This window comes from Schistocerca gregaria, chromosome 1, assembly GCF_023897955.1.
Source record: "Schistocerca gregaria isolate iqSchGreg1 chromosome 1, iqSchGreg1.2, whole genome shotgun sequence".
NCBI classification, from domain to species: domain Eukaryota; kingdom Metazoa; phylum Arthropoda; class Insecta; order Orthoptera; family Acrididae; genus Schistocerca; species Schistocerca gregaria.
In genome coordinates, this window is record NC_064920.1 from 528,925,446 (window position 1) to 528,948,087 (window position 22,642).

Below are 22,642 nucleotides of genomic sequence, written 5' to 3' on the forward strand. Positions count from 1 at the left end.
CGTTGGTGCAGTATGCTGCATTTTATGGAACTACAAGGCTTTCATACAAGACTTTTTTGTATTGTGCTGACACTGATCACTGCAACCGTGCTCTTCCTGACGACGTCATTGACAACTGACCACTTCTTGGAGTCTTTCATCGTGTAGACACCTGTGTAACTTATTCGTCAGAACACCAGTGTGTGGTACATCGAATGTGATGCATAATTTTATACGATATGCGAAACAGGAACAAGAAGCTAATACCTGCATAACGTTAATTACAGCTGGTTTGATTTGCATTCCTAATGCAATCTTGCAGATCTGGTGAGTGTTGTTTTGAATAAATTGCAGTATTTGGTATGCGACTGCATCGAGCTGAGTTGAGCAGAGCAGATGTCGTACACATTCGTATTCGGAAGGAGATGAACGCGTTCGCTACTATTTTTCCAATGTCGGCATCAGCTCCTGCAATAAGATCACGACGTACTTCTTCATCCTATCTTCTCCGCTTAACTTGTACTCCGAAGGAGATTAATACGACGATAGAAGCAGGTGTAAACGTAGCTTCCAAACTAGCTTGTCATCTATATACACACAGATCACACACAAAACGTTTAATTTATTGCATGAGGACTTATATAAATTTCTGTGATCTAACGATTAATTTTATTCTTTGTAAAATGCATGTAATTGGTTTTTTGAAAGATTCTAACTAGTGGTCTAAGACGCTACAGTCATGGACTGTGTAGCTGGTCCCGGCGGAGGTTCGAGTCCTCCCTCGGGCATGGGTTTGTGTTTATGTCCTTATGTTAATTTAGGTTACGTAGTGTGTAAGCTTAGGGACTGATGGCCTTAGCATTTAAGTCCCATAAGATTTCGCACATATTTGAACATTTTGTTTCAAGCTAAAACTATTTCCTACGTAGTAGCCAAGTCAGCTTCAGCCGTCTCTATGAACGAGGTTAATTCCTGTTCCACTATCATCTGAAGGGTTTCTAGTACGAGGAGTTTGAGCTTTTGATTAATACGATTACTTCACCAGGTAACATAACGTGAGCAATTGATACTTAAGGCGCTCACGTTTACATTTACATTTTCATATTTCGAGCAGTTCTCTAGTCAGTTTGGTTGGCCAATTATCTACCAAAATCAGGAGCGGGTCCAGTTCTTAAACGTGATGAACACTACAACGTGATTGTTGACATTACTATTTTTAATTGTGAGTTCTGCGACAAGTTCGATTTCTTCGTCTCTAAACACTGTATCTTCTACAACGGAAAAGTCTCTAAATTTTATTTGCAGTTTCTGTGCCCCTGCGACTTTTTCCTTTGCTGTTCTTCCAGGCGCCATATTAACATTTCATCCATACCGCTGCACATGTTTCAAGCACCTGTCCCTTCTCGTGGTAAAGGTACTCCACAGACCCGTTTCCTCGACAATTCTGTATCACATATCACACTTTGCACTTGATGTTGTATCAACTCAGTTGTAAATAACCTGCTGTGTCAGTAAATTTAGAAGCTTCAGTGTCCCACTGTTTTAGTTTGTTCAAGTACCGTGGTAACTTACTGCTCTCCATTTTAAGTTACGTTGTACTAGTATGGCGCATTCTGGAATTGTGGTCATCTGTTATTATTTCTGTTATGGATGTATATTTCCAGCCAGGTAAATATTGGTATAGTAAATGTGTAACGCCCCACCCGTTGCTTGTCTAATGTTTGCGTGTGTTCGCCCCTGACAAACAACTTACAGAGAAATTGGGACTGTTACTGTACGCAAAAATGTTGCCCTGTCACCCCTAATTAATCTGCGGTGGTAGCGTTGACGATGAATCATACCTGATTTTACTTCCAAACATGAATGATCATGAACACTTAGTGTTCACTGACATCAAACACATACACAAAAATAAAATAACGCAAAAGGGTGAATTCAGGATCAACTACTGAAAGTAAAGGCTCTACTGAATCACAGTAATTTTATTATAACCTTCAGATAAATGCTGAATAAAACACAATCCACAATTTACAAATTATCCTCATGACTGGAATTGGCAGTGAATTGTGTTGAAATTGGTCCAAAACGCGATCTCTTATAACTTGGCTGACCGACTGACATCGACACAAAATGTAAAATACGAAGAACCACTACACCCCAAAGTACCGTGAAACCTCTGTGGAAACAGCAATTGCACGTGATCCAACTATTTAACGTTATTCCTAACACAGGCCGAAGCGGGAGCGATCTCACCGTAATGTTCCTGTTGCAGCGGCGGTCTCCGACGGCGACGGCGCGGCTGTGCGGTTGGCATGTGGCGTCTCGGAAAGTACACTCCTGCAATACTCGGGCAACAGACCGCTGTCCTTAAACTTCTCTATTTGTAACGATCTTCCCGGCAGCAAAGAGCTGGCGCGGCAAACGTCCACTCAGAACGATAAACCAAGACGGGAGGCGACTTCTCAGTACGAGAGCCCAGAACGGAAGACCTACACCGAGAGACTAGCAAGATAGCTCTTCACCTTTGTTTTCTCCCCTCAACTTTTACCGAGCGAATCACATCACTACAAGCTCTCAAAATACCCAGTTTGCCAGTGCCGATCAATGTACGACTTGGGAACAGAACTCTTTTCCACCATTCTTTTATTTCTACAAAACTTCACGAGTAAACTCCGCCCTTACCAGCTAGGAAGAACCACAGCTGTGGGCAATAACACGTTTACTGGAAGTCTTCTCCCAAGAGACCACTCGAGATTTTCCCGACAAGATTCCTCGTCGTAGCGAACACAGATTCTTGCATTGAAAGTTTATTATTCGGAACTCCTGGCCTGCCCCACTTGAGTTACTCGAAGGCATAAAATTAAAGGGAAATAGGCGAGAGCACGCACAGGAAAGCCAGTCCAGCTATCCACTGCTCTGTTTTGGTAAACACTTGAACACCTGCAGTCGCACGTCCTTCACAGGTTGGCGACCGCTGTGGCCTCTCTAAACGGATTACAGAAATCCCCCATTCAGCATTCATACCGTTAGGCTGTGGCCTGCGGCGGCTAGGTGGGGAGGTAGCAGAGTTCTGTCTGGCGTACTGCCTTTCCGCAAAATCTTATAATTACAAAATCGCGGAATCCTCGGGTGCCTATCCCTTTCCACAAAGATTTCCTACACCGTAATTTAGAGTATTACTCCAACAAACCTAAAGTGTCACGTTAAATGCTCTCATGTAAGGTGCAAGGCCGTTGCCACCTTACAAATGCCATAAAATTTTAGGTTTCGAAGTTACATGGGAGGCTTAGTGCCATAAAGAGGTTAGCATAATCACAGGAAATTTTTACTCAAGAACTAGACTTTTGCAGCTCAACCAGGGTATCACGATGGAATGAAAAAGAATGATTAGGGTTTAACGTCCGGCTAACTCCGAGATCATTAGAGACGGAGATCAAACTCGGATCGTATCAGGGATTGGTAAGGAAATGGGTGGTGTCCTTTCAAAGGAAAGGTCCCAGCATTTGCCGGGGCGATTTAGGGATATCTTGGAAAACCTAAATCTGGATGGCCGGAATCGCTTTGGAACCGTCGTCCTCTCGAATAAGAGTCCAATGTGCTAACCATTGCGCCATCTCACTCTTTAGTATCACTTTAGGTTTACTTCTCAGAAATTGCAAAACGGACACCAGGAGACAAATTTGTTTGCAGTTAAGGGCTGTTTGCTTGTCTCGTTGTTTATACAGTGCCGGAAATAGTGTACTGTTCTTGAGCTTACCAATTCACACAAGATTTATTGTTGCAACAGTTAATATGGAATACATGAAATGATTACATTTACAGATCAGCAGCAGAGGTACCAGGTACTGACCTATGCTGAAACGCCCACATCTGTACGTGGTGTAGCCTCCACGGCCGGTAATACAGGCACTGACTCTGGCACCAAGTCGATCGTACAGATAACCAATACTGTCCTGGGATACATTATGCCACGCCTTCTCCACTAGTTTGTGTAGTTCTGTATGAGTTGGTGGTTGATGAGTCGCACGAGGCATTTCTCGTCACATCATATCCCTCACGTGATCAGTTGAGTAAGGTCTGGAGGTCGTGCTGGCCAGGGAAGATGCTGCCTGTCTTGTAGAGAACGTTGAGATTCATGAACAGTGTGTGAGCAAGCATTATCCTGTTGGAAAAAACATATTAGCAAGAACAGCAAAAGAGCAACATTCTGCAGCTACCGATCGCTGGTTAGCTTCCCATCCACAAGAACCAAAAGTGAACTAGAGTTGTAGCTTATCGCACGCGGACCATATGGCCTGCTATAGGAGCAGTGTGTCCAGGACGAATGCACTGTAAGAGTCAGCGCTCGCCAGGTCTACATCGTACCCGAAAACGACCGACACTTGCCTACAGGCGGAATCTGCTTTCATCGCTGAAGACCACGGATCGCCATTCCGTTTTCCAAGTGATCCTCTGGCGGCACCAATCGCGCTGCACGCCGATGCTGTGGTGTGAGTGAAAGACGGGCTAGAGGTGTGCCTGTCTGTATTCCCTCTGCTAATAACCAGTTCGCAACAGTTAGAGCTGAGACGCCTAGGCTTACAACATAAACCATCTTATCTGCGCTGTGGTAGCTCTACGATCTGCGACTCCTGCTGTAAGTAGGCTGTTCAGGTTTTTATGTTGGTAACGCCACGTAGCGCTCTGTATGAAAATCACTGGCTGTGCTGTATGCAGTCTGTGGCTGGTTGGACTCATTGTTGGGATATTCCCTTCTGCAGTGATGGACAACTGGATGTGAACAGCGCGTAGCATTGGGCAGTTGGAGGTGAGCCGCCAGCAGTGGTGGATGTGGAGAGAGAGAGAGAGAGAGAGAGAGAGAGAGAGAGAGAGAGAGAGAGAGATGCTAGAGTTTTGAGCAGACGATCTGGACGTGTGTCCGGCACAAATAGGAAATTTGTTTAATTGGATGTCACAAAATTATATATAATGACTTTTGAATGCTATTAAGATAAATACATTGTTTGTTCTCTATCAAAATCTTAAAAACTTTTTTTTGCTAACTATGCCTATCAGTTGTTAGTGCCTTCAGTAATTAGGATTAGCTGGCAGTATTGGCGCTCGCTGTATTGCAGTAGTTCGAGTAACGAAGATATATGTGAGGTAAGTGATTCATGAAAGGTATAGGTTATTGTTAGTCATGGCCATTCTTTTGTAGGGATTATTGAAAGTCAGACTGCGTTACGCAAAAAAAAAAAAAAAAACTTGTGTCAGTTTAGTGATGATCAGAATAAGTAATGAGAGAACTGTCTGAGTACGTTCAGTTTTACTCAACTGTGTTTGTATCAAATAACGTAAGAGTTCAAAAAAGGTTCAAATGGCTCTGAGCACTATGGGACTTAACATCTATGGTCATCAGTCCCCTAGAACTTAGAACTACTTAAACCTAACTAACCTAAGGACATCACACAACACCCAGTCATCACGAGGCAGAGAAAATCCCTGACCCCGCTGGGAATCGAACCCGGGCGCGTGGGAGCGAGAACGCTGCCGCACGACCACGAGCTGCGGACACCAGCACAGTCATTTATAAATTTTTCTAAGGGAACGTTTCACTGCCCTCACTTTACGACGATCCTGGCGGGCGTCTGTGCTGCGTGAACGTTCAGAACTTCGTTACGGGTGTGAGAATGATCACGTCACCACTGATACCAGCATCATTACAAAAATGACGCAGCACGTCCAGCTTGCGTGGCAATCCTCCGAAAAGACCATCCCGCCGCTCGGAAGGCCACAATTTGACCCCTGTGAAATTGGCTCACTTGGCTATAGGAAGCACGAGAGCGTCTCTCTGGCATGTTTGCCTGCTTGCTTCACGCGTTTGCATCACACTGAGCCTTCTGGTGTGAGCATTCCCTATTAAAGAGTAGACACAGACGCCGCTTCGGTAGATATCCCACTATGCTATCTGTTGACGAACGAGGTTGAAACCAATACATCTACTAGCCTCCAAGTGGCATATGCCGTCATCGGATCAAAATCTATGTCGTCTTTCCAGCTGCACTATTTTTTTCTAATACTGTACACTGATGAGACAAAACGTTTTGACCACTGACCGGCGCGAAACTGATTTCTTCCGGGTGACTGTGGACACGCGACGTGGAGAAGAAGAAAAAAAAAAAAAAAAAGCTCTAGCTGGGATACTGGCGCAAATTGGGAAATCCACTGACATAAGCGTCTTTGACAAGGGCAGATTGAATGTTTTGAGATTTTAAAATTTGCGATGTTAGCTGCCCGAAGCACACGATATGGTTCAAGGATGAAAAACTGTGGTAATCGAATGTAATATATAGTAATAAAAAATATCAGTCGACACTGTCAGATGTTGGCTTTTGGTTCGCCGTGATGTGGCACTTATTCGGTTTTATTATAAAGCGTGATGTATTGTAATTATAATATATAAACATGTAAATGGTTGTAATTAACTGTAATAGTTGTGACAATAGTTTGTTAAGAGTAGTCTGAACCAGTGACTAAAATATAGTAACGAACCAGTTACGTACGAGGCTCTCGCATACAACTACGAGCGACCTCTAGGGAGGTTAGGTGGTGACTAGGGCAGAGAAGTGTTTCAGTCTGCTGCATTCGATTTGAAGGAGACCACATTATATACTCATAACGAGTTTAATATTTTGTGTTTACGTACTGATTTCTAATGACGTAAATGAATATTTGGCTACTTGCATGTACGTAGGTGGACTCCATGATTACACTTACGTTTAAGGTATCTAAAAACGTGCATTGCACGGATGAGATTTTTTAAATCCTTTACATAATGTTCAAATTATATGTACAATTATGGAAAACATTGTATTTTTACCTTTCTTAACCGTATAAATCTTTTGTAGATTATCGAATGAAAATTGATTTGATGGTCCGAAACTATTAGCCACAAAGAAATAAATATTATAAACGTTAAGACGCTAAAACTAATTACGTTGACAACCGATCCAAACTTAGCCTTTACAATTACATTATTTTCCTAGTCAAAAGGCCTGAAGAATGCATAGATGTAGTAGTTTATTTTATACCGCCAAATTTCGCAAAATTATTATGTAAAATTTACGGAAACGTCAGTTTTACCATTTGGAAGTGCTCGACTAGGCCGATGGCGTCGCCGGCCGCGGTGGCCGAGCGGTTCTAGGCGCGCAGTCCGGAACGGTGCGGCTGCTGCGGTCGCAGGTTCGAATCCTGCCTCGGGCATGGATGCGTGTGATGTTCTTAGGTTAGTTAGGTTTAAGTAGTTCTAAGTTCTAGAGAACTGATGACCACAGCAGTTGAGTCCCATAGTGCTCAGAGCCATTTGAACCATTTGAACCGGTGGCGTCATAAGGCCAGTCAATAAAGACCAAAAAGGACAAAGACGGGAAATAGTCAGTGCAGTTGGAAAACATTGTACAATCGTAGGAGGGTATACCGTGAACAACACACTAGCAATCCTGAGTGGACTGGCCTGATTGTGGGAGGGGGGGGGGGGGGGGGGAGGTGGGAAGGTGGAGTCTGTTGAGGACTTTTGTCCATTTTTCTTGAACAGCTCGAAAACTAGGACAGTGCAGTACAAATTTGCTAAGAAAAGATGATGTTCATTTTTCCTGTAGGACTAATAGCTTGCGCTTAGCGAGCGAGAGAAATGGAAATATTGCGCTTGGTTTATATAGGGCAGCTGTAACATTGTAGGTTGCATAAAATGACAGCTGTAGGCGCAGTTGAATCGCCCTGTTAACTCACTGATACAGAATGTTGCTGTTTAGCATACTGTCGCTCATCAGATATACCAGAACGTATCTGACTGTATCGGTTACAAGACGAACGCGACCTATTTACCGGAAAAAGTTGCATGCCGCATCTCAGCATAAGATAGTGGTCTATAAGAACACATGTTGCGCATGTACTCCGCAAAGCGACTGTCAACAGATGGGGGTCTGGTGCCTTTGTTGTGTATGAACGAAAAATGTTTCAAAATTGAATTAACAATAATTTTTTGTTTGTTGATAACACTGTTCTCGTAAAAACTTAGTTTCCAGGGGTTAATAGGGGTAACGTACTTGTAACCTATAGAATTAGCTACGATCTTGCATATTTGATGTATATGGTAGAGTATACAGTCTTAGTTATTTTACTTTTATCTACACATCTGAGAATAGTTAATGTGAACCGAAACTGGTAGCATTAAAAAAAATTAAAGCAGTCTTTGACCGACAATCCGTTTGTCACACGCAGGTTTATTAACGTTGTACAACGTGTCTTGTTCGGGAATGTGTGGCTTTAACATATGGTCTGATGACCGTCTGCGAGATGTTATTACAACGATGAGGTCGGAGGCACTAAAATAACGAAATTCAGCACTCCTGTCAATACCCATGACATCACCCGAGCATAGAATCCTAGGTGCGGTATTAAGCCTGCTAACATTTCGAGCGTTAAACTAGTTTATAGCTCGTACGGTCTACTGTTTCTATACCGTTGCTAGTATCGACCAGTCAGTGCCACTTAAACACAGGCCCGCAATCCATGTGCCCCCTGCGCGCGCGCACACACACACACACACACACACACACACACACACACACACGGGCAGGTTGTGTTCTCGGTTCCCTGTATCAGCCGGTATCTCGGGACATGTCAGATTCCGTGAGAGACATTGGCATTACTCATCTCCCAGTCGGGCTGCGTTCGTCGCTGCGGCCGGGCAGATGAGATAAGGAAGACAAATTGTGGAAGACAGCAGATGGGATCGGAGATGCGGCTCAAAGGGCGCGTCGCCTTATCTCGCGCTGCCGACTTGGGTCGTTAGGCCGGCACAACACCCTCGGCCACTCACCCCTCCACCCTGCCGCGTGTTTTACGGCGCCGCTGCCTCTGGGAGTGGAGCTGTGTACACTGCAGGGCCGTTCGGCGGCTATCTCACTGTCATTATCGAGGTGCAAAGCGATACCCCTGCCTCTCGTTTTGTTTATCGCTGCTGAGCATTATGTGGGTTTCTCTAACAGCATAAACTACGACTTCTAGAGGTTACCCACAGTCATCGTTAACTTTTATAACACCATTTTATTAACTCTTAGTGAGAAAAATACCAACTTTTATCGTTATTATGGCGAATTATAGATCCATTTAGGATTTTTATTCTACGGATGCTGATTGAAATACACAAATGTAGGTAACTAGACACTTCCACTACGAGTTTCGGCAAATTACACCATCATTAAATTGAAAAGTTAGTAAAACATACACTTTGATTTTTATGCTCCTGTAGCTATAGTTAGCATCTGCTGGGATATACTGTGTTTAGTGTGTGAATGCGAACACTGTCATTTGTCATAGGTTGATTTCTCCAACCGTGTCCATATTATAGCTTAACTTACCATAAACTGATGGAAAAATTTGGAAACTTGTGGTAAGATCTTATGGACACACACACACACACACACACACACACACACACACACACACACACACACACACAAGCCTGAGGAAGGACTCGAACCTCGAACGGGGGCAGCTGAGCGGACCGTGACAAGGCGCCCTAGACCGCGCGGCGTAAACTGATGCTCCATATGGAGATCATGCGTTAAACGAGAATCAACGCTTGGTGCAGGGAGAGGCAATTGACCCTGAACATAACTGTAGAGTATTGCGTATACATAGACAGAAAGACCCATTACTGTGTAATTGTGCGGTTGCAGTAAAATCACTAATAGCTCTTACTTCCATAAAATATCTAGGAGTATGCGTACGGAGCGATTTAAAGTGGAACGAGCAGATGAAATTAACTACTGGAAAGGCAAGTGCCAGACATACATTGGAGGAATCCTCAGGAAATATAGCCCGTCAACAAAGGAGGTAACTTACAGAACCCTCGTTCAACCAATGCTTGAATATTGCTCGTCCGTAGGGTATCCGTACCAGATAGGATTGATACAGAAAACAGAGATGATGCAAAGAATGGCAGCGCGCTTCACTACAGATTGACTAGAGTGTCGTCAGGAGTACCCCAGGGACGTGTTTTAGGACCGCTGTTCTTCTCTATACACACAATCTGTTTCACGGACAGAGTGGGCAGCAATCTGTGGTTGTTTGCACACGATGCCGTGGTGTACGGTAGGGTGTCGAAGTTGAGTGACCATCCCTGAATGTGGAAAAATGTAATTTAATGGGGAAGAGTAGGAAGATCAAACCTGTAATATTTGGTACTAATGCGCTGATTGACACAGTCAAGTCATTTAAATATATGGGCGTAATGTTGCAAAGCGATATTACGTGGAACGAGCGCCTGAGAACTCTGGTAGGGAAGGCGTTTGGTCGACTTCAGTTTTTTGGGAGAATTTAAGGAAAGAGTGGTTCACTTGTAAAGGAGACAGCATGTAGGACGCTGGTGCGACTTATTCTTGAGTACTGCTCGAGTCTTTGGGATCCGTATAAGTTAGGATTGAAAGAGGACACCGAAACAATTCAGAGGCGGGCTGCTAGATTTGTTACCGGTAGGTTCGAACAACGGAGTTACGGAGATGCTTCGGGAACTCAAATGGGAATCTCTGGAGGAAAGGCGACGTCCTTTCGAGAAACACTATTGAGAAAATTTAGAGGACCGGCATTTGAAGCTGACTGCCGAAAGATTCTACTGCCGCCAGTATACATTGCACGTAAGGACTACGGATATAAGATACAAGAAACTAGAGCTCATACGGAGACATACAGTCAGTCGTCTTCCCTCGCTCTGTTTGCGAGTGGAACGGGAAAGGAAATGACATGTAGTGGTACAAGGTGCCCTCCACCAAACACCGCACGGTGGCTTGCGGATATCTATGTAGATGTAGGTCCATTTAGAACGTGCGAGAACGTCACGGAGCCAATGGCAGTGGCAGATACTGAAAAAGAGGACTTCTGCATCATGGTGTAATTTACTGTTAAAATTGCAAGAGCGTACGTTCCTACAAGAGTCAACAAGTATGTTGTGCCCTCTTATGCATATCTCGCGGAAGGACTGTGAAGATAAAATTAGAGGGATTCGGGCGCACACGGAGGCTTTTCGACAACACTCTTTTTTTTGTGAACCATTCGCGACTGGAACACGGTTGATGGAACTGACACAGTGTACGTTCCTGCACATACCGCAAGACTACTTTGGGGGTATAGATGCAGTTGAAAATGTAGATAAAATGTGGCTTGGCGTTTTAGGGGTAATATGCCACACTATGAATCCGTAGTCACTCCTAGGAATATTATCTTTCACCCAACACGTCTTTCGCCTCAGGCAATATTTGTTTATATGTAAGACGAAGAACTGCACAACAATTGCTGAATTTACGATATTTTATTGTATACACGACCAGTTTCGGAACTCTTAAAGTTCCTTCATCTAGTGTAAACTAAGACAACGAAAATACTGTGTTAGAAGAGAATGGGAAGAGATCTCAAGTTCTAAATGTAAGATAAGAAACTTTGAGTCAAAAATTTCTAAAATGAATTAAAATAAATTAGAAGAGAAAACAGGATGTTACTTACAAATAAAATCACTGAACCATCAGAGTTCATTCTCACCCCAGTGGTGTCAAGGAACAACAGTTCAATGTCAAAAAAATAAAAAGGGGACGTAGAAAAACCCGAAAAAATCGACATCACGGCCGGACATCAAAAATCACCAAAATCCTTAAACACGTAAAAAGCATTTGATATTTCAAAGTTGAGGATACCCTCCCCCTTATCTTATAAACATTATTTTCCTTATTACAGGACCTTCAAGTATTCCGTAACTGGTCGTGTATACAATAAAAGACTGTTGATTCATTGTTGATTCAGCAACTGTTGTATGATTTCTTCATTTTACAAAATGGACTTCCACTTTTGTGGCTGCCTCGTAAGGAGAACTCTTTGAATATTTGTTTATGTGAAAAATGCTGAGTTGCACTGTGGTTTGGAGTAGATGATAGATTGTAGGATGCTACTGGCTTGCTGTCAGTTAAAAAGTCAGAAGAAGGCAAGGGCCTACCACCTATAACAGCACCATCTCTTGTAAAGCACAACGGAGTTGAAACCAATCTTAAGGTTGATGACGGCTTTACCTTTACCATGTATGAAAATTTTGTATTTCAAGACTGTTGAAAATTGTAGCGATTAATTTGAGGCCTAATAGCTAAGTAATTGCCATCTGAAAAGGGAAAAAAATTTCACTGGCTACAAAACTACTTTACTGACGACATAACCAATGTTAACACCTCTCAACAGAAGTTCTCCACATGTGAACTGAACTAGTTTTGATAATGGCTGTCTTGAGTTTATGTTCACCTTTAAACTGTTCATAACGTGTGTGCTGTATCTTACACTGGCACGCTAAGCCAAGTGTAACATGCCCTTTCGTTATCTGTTTCTTCTGGTAAGACAAATACTGTATACCTAGTGCTATCTACCAGTTCGATGTTGACGTTTATGCTCAACGGAATTTATACGTCTGTCCATATCATTGAATCTCACTGCGTTTACGAATGGAATCTCACAGCAACGAAAGCTATTTAGCGAGACTGCGACATGGAAACAACAATAGCATTCTCAGAGCTCTGCTGCACTTCTGCAACACAGACCAATTCTTAGGTTACCTTAGAGACTAGTAGAGTGCATCCATACTTGCTTCAAGAAAATTTTTAGGAAAATAATGCACTGAAATAAGAGAGATCTACACTCTTTCCTTTAACTTGTGACTTGCTATTTCGTCTATCATATTACGACACCAGCTGTTACCATACTCTGTTATCATATATTGCACCACATGTTTTCACCATGTTGGACTTCGTCAAAAATTTAATTTATACCAGTTCTTCTGTATTCGATATTCAGCACAATCTTCCGCTCACAATATTCTGTTTCAAACTTGTTAATTATATCTTTATTCTTTCACATAATTCGGCCTCACTCGCCAATGTTGACTCTCGCCGTCCAGTCCCGACTGCCTCAATCTTGGCGTAACTCTACGGATATATCTTCTCCGCTGGGTAGCGTGCCTACGTCATTTGTGATGATTTACATTTATTATAACATGTGACTTAACATGATTTAACTATGAGTGCCAATAATTTCGTTTTCTGATTGATGTTTTCTTCTAATGAAACTGCCATACGAGGTGCGACAATAAAATAATGACTGATTTTCTTTGCAAGATGTAGCAACCCTGCAGGCTTGCGTAGGCACAATATCTTTGACCTTGGTGTATAAGCTGCTTCTAGTCCAAGCGGCACATCAATGCAACTGCTCAGTCGTAAGTTGTGCTGTAATAAGTTAACACGTGTTTGTGTCTCTCGTCACTGAAATGGAACCGCATAATGTTGCGGAACGGTATGCTATTTCTTTTTGCGTTAAACTGGGTGAAACGTGACGACAAATTACGGTAAACCTCATAAGGCTTTTGGAGAGGAGGTTATGTCAAGAGCTGAAGTTTTTAGTTGACATAAAATATCTAGTGAAGGCAGAACGAATGTTTGTTGAGTCCATGCCTCGTCGAGTTCCTGCGCTGCGCCGATCAAAAGGAGTTGCGAGACGATATTAGGAGGTACTCCATGACTCTCGTCACCTCATTGTAGATGATATACATGAACATTTCTCGTGAACCAGTCTATCTATTAGTCAAAAGTGGATCAAAATCCTTACAGTAGCGCCCACGTTTAGCCCATACACACAAACAAAAGCGAGCAGGGAACTTCGATGTATATACATATATAGTAGAGAGAGCGAGAATGAAAAAAGTCTCCTTTGTGTTGTTTTTGTTTTTATTGTTTTTAATTTCTTAGTATACAATACAATTACAAAACTACGAATTATACAAAAAATTATGATTTTTGGATACAGTGTCGTATGGTTAGGAACTTGTTTTCTGAACTACTTGTACGTCAAACAGCAAAATACAACTGGCATTGCGAAAAACAGTCTGAGAGTAAACCAGTTCCAGAGTGACTATATGATATTGAGCCTTGTTTATTGTTATTGCAAACGAAATTATGATTCTCTTAAACAGAATGTGTAACACATTTGGAATCATTGATGTACAAGATATGAAAGAGACCTCTCTATCTGCTGGATCTGTAAGGGTAGCAGTCGCAATGACATTTCTTCGCAGACTTTCAATCTGCGAACGAGTAGGATTACAAAGGTTCGTACAATTCAGATTGCGTTGTAGTACTGTAATCATAAGCCGATAAGACACAAAAACAGCTTTCCTGATACACAGGTTTATTGTTAAGATGGACTGCGAAGAAAAAACGAAAAGTACATTGCTGTGCATACGATTTTTGTTTCAAATTGTCCACGCGAATGTTGTAGAGCATCGCGCAAAAAATTTGAAGTTAATAGGTTTTTGCTTATCACATTTCTCCTTTATCCAGGATGGTCAGAAACAATTTGATAAGCCTATAAGTATGTTACAGAGTAGTTTGTGCTGAAAAATAATTGTTAGGAAAAGAATGCGATGCGTTGCGCCGTTTGCGAGTTTAGTTCTTTGTTTCGTTTGCTAAAACCGAACAAGAGAGCGACACAAAAACTGGACGTGCGACGATAGTAAGCATCGAACCCGAACCAAAGGCGGAGCAATCTCGTGAGCTATCATTACGCTGCGAGAGCAACCGACGATAATTGTATCTGGCAGGCTGCTTGAATTTGCGCTCCCCAAGTACCTCGTTGGCCAACTTCAATGCTTCATAACTAGGAACAGGCGCAACGTATTGAATTGTTTTCTTAACAGTTATTTCGAAGCCAAGCTTCCCTGCAGCACCGTTAAAGCTTTTCGCACTGTTTCTGACTAACCTATATGTTAGACTAGATTAAACTTTATACATATAAGATGTGAAATACATCACACATTACTTCCTTCGTCATCGTAGGAAAAGGGGAAATTCACAATAGGACTTTCCCAGCTGTGTTGCTCTGCAGGTGATGATGTTGCTGGTCTGACTAGGAACGGCAGCAAAATCGTTCTGTAGTGAACTTCATAACTCGCTTCTCTACATTTTCTGAGTAACGTTTCACGAAAAGATCGTCATTTTCTCCTCCAGAGATTCCGATTTGAGTTCACGCAGCATAATATTCGCGTGATGATCGAACGTACCGGTAACACATCTAGGAGCCCCCCCCCCCCCCCCCTCTGCATTGCCTTAATTTCTTTCTTTAATTTGACTTGTAGGGATCCTAAACACTCGAGCGACAGCCAAGAGAGAATCACACTAGTATTCTATATGGGGTCTCCTTTGCAGGTGAACCACACTTCCCTAAAATTCTCCCGATTAACCGAAGTCGACCATCCGCCTTCCCTCCTGCCGTCATTAAGTGCTCGTTCCTTTTCAAATCGATTTGCATTGTTACGCCTAGATATCTAATAGGCGCGATTGTATCAGTTAGCACACTAGCAATCCTGCATTCGAACTTTCTTTTTCCTACTCCTCTGCATTAACTTAGACTAAGTTTTTTTTAGATTTATAGCAAGCTGCGATTCATCACTCCAACTAGAAATTCTGCCCAAATGATCCTACACCCTCCTAAGCTCACTCGACGACACCTTCCCATACACATATGGAATAAACGCGACCCTATAACACTCCCGTGGCGCTCTCGTGACGATACCCATGTCTCTGATTAACACTCGCCTCGAAGAAAACTACTGGGTTCTTTCCGCCCTACTTAAGAAGTCTTCGATCAGCTAACATACCTGGGAACCAATTCCATACGCCCCTACACTCGTTAAGTCTGCAGGGGGACACGAAGCCAACGCTTTCCGGAAAGCTAGGTGTACGGAATCTGCCTGACGAGCTTCAGCCATGGTTGGCAGGATATCGTGCGAGAAAAGAGCAAGCTGAGTTGCGCACGAGCGATGCTTTCTTACTTCGTGCTGGTTCGTGAACAAAAGCTTTTCCGTCTCAAGGATATTTACTATTCAAACCTCCGCTTAGAAAAATTATGAAAGACTGTCCTGGTAAACATCTTACGTTATTTGATTTTCAAACAGAAGAGCAAACTGAACTTACTCAGACATTTCTTTCTCTCTTTACTTATTCTGATCATCACTAAACTGACACACAATACTTTTAGCGCAACACAATCTGACTTTCAATAATGCCTACAAAAGAATGGTCCTGACTAACAATGACCTACACCTTTCATCTACATCCATACTCCGCAAGCCACGTGACGGTCTGTGGCGGAGGGTACCATGAGTACCTCTATCGGTTCTCCCTTCTATTCCAGTCTCGTATTGTTCGTGGAAAGAAGGATTGTCGGTATGCTTCTGTGCGGGCTCTAATCTCTGATTTTATCCTCATGGGCTCTTCGCGAGATATACGTAGGAGGGAGCAATATACTTAAAAAAAATGGCTCTGAGCACTATAGGACTTGACTTCTGAGATCATCAGTCCCCTAGAACATAGAACTATTTAAACTTAACTAACCTAAGGACATCACACACATCCGCCCCCGAGGCAGGATTCGAACCTGTGACCGTAGCGGTCGCGCGGCTCCAGACTGTATCGCCTAGAACCGCTCGGCCACGAGCAATATACTGCTTGACTCTTCGGTGAAGATATGTTCTCGAAACTTTAACAAAAGCCCTTACCGAGCTACTGAGCGTCTCTCCTGCAGAGTCTTCCACTGGAGTTATCTATCATCTCCGTAACGCTTTCGCGATTACTAAATGATCCTGTAACGAAGCACGCTGCTCTCCGTTGGACCTTCTCTCTCTCTTCTATCAACCCTATCTGGTACGGATCCCACACTGCTGAGCAGTATTCAAGCAGTGGGCGAACAAGCGTACTGTAACCTACTTCCTTTGTTTTCGGATTGCATTTCCTTAGGATTCTTCCAATGAATCACTTACCTCACAAAAATCTTCGTTACTCGAACTACCGCAATACCGCGAGCGCCAGTACTGCCAGCTAAATAAAAGATTCCAACTACTGATAGGCATAGTTAGCAGATGAAAAATTTTGATAGGGAACAAAAAGGTATTTACCTTAATAGTGTTCAAAAGCCTTCATGACATCCTGTTTTACAAATTTACGCTTTCTGATGTACACACGTCCAGATCATCTGCTGTCAAAACTCCGCCATCTCTCTCCCCACATCCACCACTGCTGGCGGCTCACCTCAAACTGCGCCGCGCTACGCGCTGTTCACATCCAATTGCCCAACACTACAATTGCAAATATTCCAACAATGCAAACCAGCTACAGACTGCACGCAGCACAGTTAGTGATTTTCGTAGAGAGCGCTGCGTGGCGTTACCAACACAAAAACCTAAACAGCCTACTCACACTACATTCGAACTGAGAACATGCCATAGCATTCTGCAGCAAACTTATGTTAAAGATATTTGTGATTTTACAGGTCCGTTCACTTATCGTTGTTATATACAGCAATCACCTACTAGTTTTCCGATCCCCCCCCCCTCCCACAGAGTAGTGATCAGCGCGAAATAATGTCAATCTAAAGGGCCCGGGTTCGATTCCTGGCTAGGTCGGAGATTTTCTCCGCTCAGGGACTGGGTGTTGTGTTGTCCTAATCATCATCATTTCATCCCCATCGACGCGCAAGTCGCCAACGTGGCGTCAAATCGAAAGACTTGCACCCGGCGAACGCTCTACCTGACGAGAGGCCCTAGTCACACCACTAGTTTTTCCAGTCGTTTGGGACATTGAGCTGTGCGAGAGATTAACGATAAACACAAGCTAAGTAAAGGGCCAGAATACCCTCTGTGAAACTGTCTTGACATTCCTTCAGGATCTGGAGACTCGTTTGTTTTCAACTCCTTCAGTTGGTTGTCTACACCAGTGATGCCTATTACCATGTCCTCCGTACAGGGGACTGTGCGAATGTCAAAGGACGGTATGTTTGTACGACCCTCCCCCGTGAATGATTTCGTAAATGTGAAATTAAAAACTTTAGTTTTCCTTTTGCAGTCTTCTATTGTCACACCAGACTGTCCAATGAATGACTGCGTACAACGCTTCGACGGGCTTAGCGATTCTACATCTAAGTATGTGTGGGACAATCGTGCGAAGCACGGGCAAAATCGGTGAGTCACTGAGTGGTTGTCCCTCTGCGAGTGCGACTGTATCCGCTCCGCTTTGAGAACAGGCGATGCGCGAGTGAGCCGCGGGCGGGAGGGACACGTAAGGACGCAAACCGCGTCCGGCCCGCGCCGGCTCGCACGGCTGAGCTGGGCCCGTCGGAAGCGCCGGGCCTCCGGCTGACACGCTGCCCCCTCCAGGGTGCAAGGCTCCCCCACCACCCGTGACGTCACTCGACTCCGCTAGGGGTCACCAGCTGGCGCGCGATCCGAGTTCAGTCGCGTCTCGGCCTCCGCAGGCGTGGTTGCTGTGTTGTGTTTACTCGGTCCAGTCCCAGCGCTTCCGCGACGCCGCGTCGTCTCCGAGAGTGAAATGCTGTCTGGCTGCTGAAGGCGCCCACCAGCATCACCTTCACGGCTCGTGCCCAGCTCCACCTAACTGTTTCTCTTTCCTGCATTCAGTGAACACATAAAACAACGGTAAGGGCTAATAACTCCCGTTGCTTTTCATCGTAACCACTGTTTGTAAACAAGCGACAATTCGCTGTTTATCTACGATAGCTAATGTGAATGGAAGTGTTCGTTCTGTTGTGGAAATTCAACTTCGTCGACAATTATTGTTTATACCATCAATTTGTTAGTTATAATTTAAGACCGTGACATTGTTTCTCCGTGATTACATCTATTTTACTGCGAGACTAAACACGAAACTATATTGGATTGTGTCCCGAAGTCTGCCTTCCTCAATAAAGCGAATACATTTTTGTTCGAGATGCAGTGTACATTACAAAAGCTGCTCGAGCCAACACTGATTTGGGCTTCGTGTTGAGAGACCTAAATTACGAAATAGATTTTGATTCAGTATGCGTCATTCGCATACTTGTGCGGAATCGTCATGGATTACGTTTGATATGCTTAAATTTGCCTTTTCAGATCCAAGTCTTATTATTCAACATAAATGTTATGGTTTCGCTGCGGTTATAAACTTCAAATATTGCTAATGCTGTTACAACTTTCAGCTGTTGTAATGATCAGTTCTGTGTTTATGTGCTTAGCAATATATAAATTACTGAGTACTGCGCGACTGTGAATAACATAAATATTGCATTTCTGTGCGGTAACCTCTCTGTTCAAGGCAAGCAATTTTGCAGCGATTTCTTCTCAGTACTATGTTAATAGTAAAAAAAAAAAAAAAAAAAAAAAAAAAAAAAAAAAAAAAAAGGCGGTCAAATGAAGACAAGTCTAGATCGATCAGGTGTTTCCACGAGCGGTCGTTTCAAGTATAAGATTCAAACAACAATAACACTGAATATTCCAGATACAACACTGAAGACGTGCTGAGTGACTAGTGAGAAGCTGGCCGCGGTGGTCTCGCGGTTCTAGGCGCGCAGTCCGGAACCGCGCGACTGCTACGGTCGCAGGTTCGAATCCTGCCTCGGGCATGGGTGCGTGTCATGTCCTTAGGTTAGTTAGGTTTAACTAGTTCTAAGTTCTAGGGGACTGATGACCTAAGATGTTAAGTCCCATAGTGCTCAGAGCTATTTGAACTAGTGAGAATTTTTTGCCGTTTTGAGGTGTGTACCAGAAATGCTGTAAAATTTGAACTTAAGAGTCTTACACAAATGCAGCAAATATCCCGTGAGAAACATGATCAGAGGATTCAAATAAATTGCACTTTCGGACAGCATCTACAAATTTTCTCCATGCCCGCCCCTATCCACCCTCTAATAGAGCCAGCGAAGCTGGAATCAATTTAATAATAGATTGCTCCAGTCATTCTGGGCACTCTCCAGCCATCAATGGTTTCGGAAAAGATCTTCCTGTATGGTTCAATAAAAGGTGCCCCCTACCACACACTTGACAGTAATTTGCAGGGTATAGACGTGTGACAAGGGTTCACACCAATGACTGACTTCCAGCATTTGTCTTCCCAAGGATAAAAGCGACTGTTTTTCGACACCTTCAAACCACCGGCCTCGTTGAAATCATCGGTTTTTATTACATTTCACAGGATGCTATATATAGTTACGTTAGCGTTTCTGGACACTGGTGTGTGTGCGTCCTAATGTTAGTCGCACGTAGTAGCAAGTGTGTACGTGTCACCATTAGTCTATATAACCCCTGAATTAAATAATGTGAGAGTACCCTAGATGCTACGTGTTACGTTCACTGTGATCGTGTTCGCACTGTTACTGATGGTGATGAATTGCCACTGCTACCCGAGGTTAGCATGAGAGATCCAGAGACTGAAGCTGTGTCGCTCCGTTTCAGACGTTTCCGCTGTTGCACATGATTCCGAGAATGCTGGCCTCTGCTTGCACGTGTTCTCTCTCCAGCAATTTATTGCTCGTTTAACCGTTTGACTACTCGCTAATTGCCACGTACATCTGACGCAAGGCTTAATTTTAGTGTTGTACCAGTCGTCACTTTGAGTCTGGTCGAAAGGAGCAGTTAGCAACTGTATCCGATCATTTATTTTCAAGCATTTCCCAGTAAGCAGTGGAATATTCCTGTGGCAAAGCCGACGCATATACCTACTGCATCCTTAACTACTTCAACATTCAGGGCTGCCGAGAAACGTGGGACAGTACTTAACACTTTTGGTTCTTTATATGGACCAGGTCATCCGAATTAATGTTTTCCGTAGTTTCTCTTGTTTGTGTATGTTTCAACTATATCGCACTGTCGTTAATTACTAGAGAGAAAAAAAACTGCGTTAACACGATATCAGTTCGTGAAGGAACACTTTTTCGCCCATTCCGTGTAGGTAGGGTACTAGACATGAGAAGATCATTCCAAATGCGATACTCATTTAAATGTGAGTCCCAAGCACATTCAACTGTGTTATGCAGAGAAAACATTTTTCCCATTTCATGAACTTCAAGGTAGTAAAAAAATGATGAAACTGTTACTCTAGTCGTAAAGTGCTAAAATCGCCGATGTGTATGCATGCCAATATTCTGTAAGGGCATCCCTTCACTCTCTCTAATGTTGGGACATTTTAGACAAAATAATTTTCTGAAAACTGTAACTATCCTCTTTTATGACAGAAAAAATAACAGACGTGACAAGTAAATCTTTTATCTCGAGTTCAATTTACATAAAAATGTGACAGCACGGAATTACGAAACTCATCAAGGTGCACTCGAATAAATGACGCAATATTTGTGCCTTGTTCATCTCAGTGCACGCTTCGGCTGTTCCTGATTACATTTGCATCCACGTTTTGATATACTGGTGACTGCACGGCAGATTAGAGTCGGAGATCTCATTTGCAAATAAATCGTGGCAAAACTGCTGGCAGTCAGATTTCAGCGTCTCTTCCATGCGCTAAGCAAAAGACGTGCTGGAGCCATAGCAGTCGGCGCACGCGCTGATAAAACTATTAGATTTTCCGGTTTCTCGTCGAGTGGTGATTGTTCTTTGCGATACCACACGACGATGAACAATGAAATTTCTTTTCTGCTCAATGTTATTGAAAAGTGGCAGCTGGCGAATTAATCCAAGAAATAGATTTTCCATGCATAAATCGAGTCATTGTCAATATTTCAAGCGAATCGGAGATGCGATGAATTTTTTCCGTTCTTCACTGTCTTGTGAATAAGAGTTTTTTTAACTCGTTTGCTCTTTATTCCATTTTCGCACTGTATTCTTCTGTCTGTTGAACCCTGCTGGAGCTCATTGCCATTTTCTGATAATCATTTATTCAGAGTTTGTCCATAGTTTAACCCCACTTTGTTCTTTGCTGTCTACGGTAGAGCAGTGCAGACCTCAGTGAACCAGGTTGCATAGTGATGTGGTTAGTCATTGCAAGCGTATTCGTCAACAGCGACACCCAGATATCAGTACCTTTCCCATGGTTTAGTTAAATCACTTCATGATGGTCCTGAAGTACTCAGATAGTGTCTAATATAACGCAAGGTGTTCGTTTAGCGTCTGATAGCTACAGCACGTGAAGCTGTATACCACAGAGATCCCCATCAATTTGATATCGTAAAGATCGCCAACATAAATACACTAGTGTCAAACATGGGCCTTAGTTCGAAGAAGTAATTTCTGAGACTGTACGTCTGGAGCACAGCATTATCTGGTAGAGAAACATGGACTGCGGGGCAACCGGAACAGAAGGGAGTAAAAAATGGTTCAAATGGCTCTAAGCACTGTGGGACTCAACTTCTGAGGTCATCAGTCCCCTAACTAACCTAAGGACATCGCACACAGCCATGCCCGAGGCAGGATTCGAACCTCCGACCGTAGCAGTCGCGCGGTTTTACGCCTAGAACCACTCGGGCACCCAGGCCGGCAGAAGGGAGTAAAGATGTGGTGCTGCAGAAGAATGTTGAAAATTAGGTGGACCGATAAGGTAAAGAATGAGGAGTTTCTCCACAGAATTGTCGAGAAAAGGAATATATGGAAAACTCTGAGCAGAAGACAAGATGACAAGACATGTGATGAGAGATCAGGGAATAACTTACATCGTACTAGAGGGAGCTCTAGAGGGTAAAAACGGTAGAGGGAGATAGACAGGAATACTTCCAGCAGGTATTTGAGGACGTCGGTTGTAATCGCTACGGAGAGAGGAAAAGGCTG

At 43.3% G+C, this 22,642-nt stretch overlaps 1 protein-coding gene across 3 annotated transcripts in view; it reads left to right on the top strand.

The window, feature by feature from the left end:
- LOC126355019 (uncharacterized) overlaps nt 1-22,642 on the top strand; it is a 702,913-nt gene that overhangs the window by 304,697 nt on the left and 375,574 nt on the right. For 2 of the 3 annotated variants that reach the window (XM_050005175.1, XM_050005191.1), the window contains exon 1: nt 18,343-18,532. The exons of the other annotated variant lie outside the window; for it this stretch is intronic. The gene's annotated coding sequence lies outside the window, so the exon portion shown is untranslated. Of the gene's footprint in view, nt 1-18,342; nt 18,533-22,642 lie in introns of those variants that run through there. 3 annotated transcript variants of the gene reach the window in all.